This window comes from Gekko japonicus, unplaced genomic scaffold (assembly GCF_001447785.1).
Source record: "Gekko japonicus isolate JY-2015 unplaced genomic scaffold, Gekko_japonicus_V1.1 scaffold171, whole genome shotgun sequence".
Classification (NCBI taxonomy): domain Eukaryota; kingdom Metazoa; phylum Chordata; class Lepidosauria; order Squamata; family Gekkonidae; genus Gekko; species Gekko japonicus.
This window is the reverse complement of record NW_015175975.1, coordinates 1,287,240-1,293,239: the sequence shown is the minus strand read 5'-3', so window position 1 is coordinate 1,293,239 and position 6,000 is coordinate 1,287,240.

The following is a 6,000-nucleotide window of genomic DNA, read 5'->3' as shown; positions in this document are numbered from 1 at the left end:
CACACTGTTATACCCTTTTAAAGCACCTTGCCTTGTCTTGTTTTCCATGCCCCAGTATTGCTTTTAATAAACCCTTTCTGTTTAATTTTTTTTTCTCTGCCTGGGTCAACCACGCCTGTGATTTCTCAGCTGTAAATGGCCATGTTGTATGAGCTTGAGAGGGTACCCTGGGCCTTCTCAAGGGACCATAAGTCCAGGGTGGTGGCGGCGGAAGGTGGAGACCCCCTGGGGTCATGACAGATGCATTTTAAAATATGTATTTATTTAGTTTTACAAAGTGTTCTCATGTATTCCATATTTTCTCCCACTTGGGGATTCAAAGCAGCTTATAAAATCCAAATTATAAGATGAAATCATATACATCTACATTTTTTTAACAAGAATCAATCAACAAACAAATAATAAAAAGCGAAGTATGATAACTAATTACCAGCAGCAACAGCCCAACTAAAAAGTGTATCCTTAAATTTTCTGACCTTCATTCAAACATGCAAGAAATATTTATTTATTTATACCTGTATACATGCTTTGAATTAATGGATTACCAAATGCCTGAGTTCACATGGCTCTGGGTAATGAACAACAATAAGATAAAATACATTGTACTGTTCTTCAGTTGCACAGTCAAGTCTGACTCTTCGCAACCCCATGGACCACACCATGCCAGACCCTCCTGTCCTCCGCCATCCTCCAGAGTCTGCTCAACTTCATGTTCATTGCATCAATAATGCTGTCTAGCCATCTCATCCTTTGCCATCCCCGTCTGTTCCTTCTACCTTTCCCAGCATCAGGGTCTTCTCTGGTAACAGTGTTACAATTATAGTATACATTAAACTCATTACAATTATAAAACAATCCCCAGATGGCACATGAATTTATCTTCAACCAGTTTTGGACTGTGTCACCTCGCAGGCAGGGAAAGGAGGAGACAGAAGAAAAGGATGGAAAAGAGAAAGGGGGGAGTGCCAGCCAGATAAAACCCATTGCTGTTCTTAACCAAAAGCCTGGCGGAACATCTATGCCTTGCTGACCCAGCAGAACTTCTTTAAGTCCCACAGGGCCCTGGTGTCATGTGGCAGAGAGTTCCACCAGGTCAGAGCCAGGATCAAGAAGGCCTTGCCTCTGGTTGAGGACAGTCGGATGTGCTTGGGGCCAGGGACGACCAGAAGATTGTTTTCAGCAGAGCATATGCTCTTTGGTGGATATACCAGAGAAGGTAGCCCCAAAGATATGTGGGTCCCAGACAGAAAAGCTCTGTTTGGAGGATGTTCTCACTGACTTGCATGAAGGGATATGCAGCAAGAGATATTGAGAGCATTGGGTATTGAGATGGGAAAGGTGCAGGCATATAGTCATATAGAAAACCCTCATGAAACTCTCAATGATTATGGCTGTCTGCCCTGAATATTTTTTTTCTGTCTGTTGATAATTTCAAAGTCAGAATGAGCAGTGGAGCCTGATGGGTTCCTATGTGTCTACAGTCCATATTATTTTCATGAATGTGATGGGGATATATTTATACCCAGGGGTTGTTTCGTAGAAAAAGAGCTAGGGGAACTCATTAGCATAACTCATTAGCATATGCCACACCCCCTGACATCAGGGGCTCGGCGGTGGACCTGCAAGGCCGGCGGGAGTGCAAGGAAGCCCCACCAAGGCCCTCCCTGGCCCCAGGCAGGCAGGGGTGGGGAGAGGCGGGGAGGAAGCAACTTATGCTCCTCCTGCCTCCTCCTGGCTGAATGAGGGCCGGAAGTGGGGCAGCCGGAAGCAGGGGGCAGGGCTTTGTCATGTGCCCCGCCCCCTGCATCTCACCCCGGGGAACTGCAATCCCCCGCAATCCCCCCCGAATCGACCTCTGTTTATACCTTCTTTCACAGTCTGTGTAATTCAGTTACTGGTACTGGCTCACTGGAACTCCTTGGGGTATTTAGTAAGTGAAAGAAGTAATTAAACCCATAGCTGGTAGTTACATAGCTGGTGATTAGAGACGTAACTGTATTTTTTTTTTAAAGTTACAGGGTTTTATAGTGACAATTTTGTATTTGCTACAGTATTACTTAAAAACATGTTTATCTTGCCTGAAGAGAAGTGTACATATTCCTTAACTAGCTAGCATTCAATTCTAATTACTTCTCGGTGAAGCCCAATGAACTTCAAATGGAAATATTATAATTGGTGTGGGCGAAGTAGGGCAAATTCTGAGAGGGATACTTTAAAAAAACTTTTTATTTTGAATTTTTAAAGTAGTATTACAGAACATGACATATTAATACCTTGTATTCACATATTTTGAAAGAAAGATAAAACAAATTACAGGAACAATAAGGTACAAAACCGTAAACATTTTAGTCTTATAATAATGCTAGAATTCTATATTTTGAAGGGGAAATTATATTTTTAACTAGATGTAAGCTCTCAGACCAAGAGAATCCCGGTCTTGCGCTTTTTAAAACAGTTATATCCAGGGGTGGGCAAAAAAAAAAAGGTAAAATTTGGATTTGGACATATTGAACCTGCATTTTTTTGGGAAACCTCAAAAAACCTGAATACCTATATCAGTAAAGCATAGATATCTGAAAATTTTCGAGATTCCTGAATAATTTGGGTCCATTATATCCAATGGGGCCATTGAAGTCAATAGCAAAAACCTTCTGAAAAGTTTGCTGGGGGCTGGGGGGAGGGGGTTTGGGGTAGAGGTTCCAAATTTGGACTGTAGCTGCTGGAGCCTCTCCCCAAAAGACCCCCAACGTTTTGAAAAGATTGGACCAGGGGGTCCAATTCCAGGGGCATCCAAAGAGGGTACCCCCAGTTCTCCATTGTTTCCTATGGGAAATTGGGGATGGGAAAAAGGCAAGCAGATCTCCCTGTAAGAAACTAAGTGAGGTGTGGGTGGTGGTGTTTGCCAGGCCGAGCAGCAGAACCAGAGCAATCTGCCCCCCCCCCAACAACCTGTGCCAATGTGCCAGGCAGTGCCCAAAACCCAACAGAAAGTTTATTAATAATGATGATGATGATGATGATGATGATGATGATGATGATGATGCTTTCGATTTATTTATCGCTCTTTCCCACATACCTGCGGGCTCAGAGCGATTTACAGTTACTCTTGAGACAGTTGGACTAACAATATTTGTGGGGATAGGGAAGACAAACATACAGCATTAATTACACACACATTACAGCTAGCCAGGCTTCATCTGCGGGCTGGGTCAGTCGTGTTCCTACGGCAATTGAGAAGATGATGCCAAAAGCAGTTTGGCGGAGGAGACAGGTTATCTTCCCAGGTTGGCCAATGAATAGAAAAGCAGAAAGGAAACTGAGAAAGAGGGAGAGGAGAAGAGTGTAGGTGAGACTTCGGTTGTTGGCTTTGACAATGTGAGTATTGTGGTGCTTTGCAAACAGTCCTAGGATGAGAGCTGTTATCAGAGAAAACAGAAGGGCGATCAGGGCTAAACTGATCCCCAAAGGCTCCTCATAAGACAAAAAGGTTACAACCTTGGGTATGCAAAAATTCTGTTCCTTGTTTGGATAATGGTCACTTGTGCATTGAAAACAGTCAGCCATGTCTGAAAAAGAAAAAAAACCCCAAATGATGCTAATGAGGCAGTATAAATATATCTGAATATATTCTATGCCAGAGTAGCCTATTAACTTTTCGTCCTGATAGCTGTAGGCAGTGGCAAGTTGGGTCTGGCCTTTCAGCAAGAGCATTCACTCTTCATTAGGTCATTTTATGACCAGAACAAGGCATTCAAAAGTTCATCTAATGTCCTATAAGGATAGCTCAAAGAGGGTCAGGAATACTCAGTCTGTTCATGTAGTCCCTAGTTCCTATCTTGTCTTGTTGTGCTCACTTCCACTACTAACTACTCTGTCCATTAGAAGTGGGCTGTAGTCCACAGTGGAGAAATGACCCAATAATGTTGTGGGGAATGATGTATCTCACTCTGGGCCAACTCCCAACCAAGGCTCCACAGAGCAGTGTGGTGATCACACTAGGCTGAAGGTGCATTCGTCCTTGTAGGCCCAAAGTGTATATAACAGATATGAGGCAGTAAATTGGTGCAATAATTTCACTTCTGGGGAATTCTTTATTGCCTCTTTCTTTCCCAACTACAGTGTAACCAACCATCTTCTCTGAAGTTCTGGAGTGGAAGTTGTTTCACTCCTCCTTCTTACCAACCAGGCCCAAACTTCACCAAGATATTCCTTTTCATCCTCTCCCCACATGTGTTGCCCAGACTACAGCAGCCTGTCCCTCTTGATTGGTGTCTGCTCAGCCTCCAGGCCCTGGTCCTTACCCACTTTCTTGACTGGGAAGTTCCAGGTGAACCATCCCCTCCCTACACTATGGTTGCCAACCTCCAGGTGGTAGCTAGAGATCTCCTGGGTTTACAACTGATCTCCAGGCAACAGAGATCCTTTCCCATGGAGAAAATGGTGGCTTTTGAAGGTGGACTCTATGGCATTTTACTCCACTGAATTCCCACCCCAAACCTCACCTTTTCAAGATACTTGAGTTTATCCTCATTCTTTGGCCAATGTCCTAGTCAATAGTCTTGTCAAGATGACCTTAGCAAGACATGAGGTCACTGATCCCACTGTTGTTTTCCCCCAGCTCTCTAGATGGGGTAGATGGTGCAACATTGCAAATGTCAACATGTGTATGGATAACTTTCAGTATGAATATTGATTCAGAATGTTTGTTCATTTTTTGGTGTTATTACAGTCCATCTGTCTTAAAACCTTCCAGTAGATTTCTCACCCTTCTGAGCAGATACCTTCCCCTTTGGACATGGAGCACAATCATAACAGCAGAATGGCTTCCCTTCCTTCTTTTTCTTCCTGTATCCAGGATGGCAGCTCTCAGTGCATACAGAATGAGGCCGTCTCTAATGCATTAATGAAAGAAGAGACTCTCGAAATAAAGAAGAGTTCAGAATTTTTTCTAGGTTCAGAAAATGACATGACATGGAACTAGTTTGCTATTTTTCTAAACTTATTTTTCCATTTTTCTGAATCTTCTACCAGAGTAGTACAGATTCTTAGCCATTCTTCATGTTGTGTCAAAACATATTGAGGCATAGGACACTGGACAATGCATGAAGGATTAAAAGTTTATTTATTAAAGTAGTTGTATACCATCTTTCCCACTGTCAAAAGGAGTCTCTAGGCATGTTTGAAATGCAGATGTGAATCACACCGCTGAAACATTGTTTATAAGATGTGAGTTGGTGCATGTGCTCATAACTGCCAAGAATTTCCTTCATGTATATGGGCCCCAGGTTACATTCCTCTAAAATTTTATCATTCTGCAGGATGTGTTTAACAGAAATGTTCAGGAGGGCATGTTCTCAAGACATTAGAATGCATGAGTTGCATTACAAGGGGGAGGCTTGTAGCTGACTGCAATGTTTTCACCCATATGTAAACAAACAAACAAAACACACTCAAATAATTTTCCTGAATAAAAAAATGCTACTATTTCAGTCCTACCTGTTTAAACCAATGGTCCCATAGGATAATTTCCTCATTAATGGTGAGTGTTTGCTCTGCTGGAGCCTGGAGATTAATATTTCCAACTTTCTGTTTAATGAAAGATTGGTTTGATAAAGTGACCCAGTTGATAACATCAAATCTTCCTTCCAGTTCCTCATTCTGGACCAAGGAAACCTTCTCCCCAGCAGTGTTATTAAAGGACACATCTCTGAGGAAGTGGTGAAGCTAGTTTGAAAAGAAAAGAGAGTATTTAAGGGGGGGGAGATGCTATAGGGCTGTGATCAGATGTGCCTTCAGATCCAACATTGCTGTTGATGCCTGATGGATGTAAAGTGGATAATCAGACAGCAACATCTGTGAAAGGTTCCAGAGTCATTGGCAACCTTGTTAAGCCCTGTCACTGCAACGGAGTTAGAAGACATGGGGAAAGCTAGTCCTAACACTTGCTGACAGGCCACAGATGTATTTTCCCTAGTCTGATCACTCAAGCATGCTCTGAAG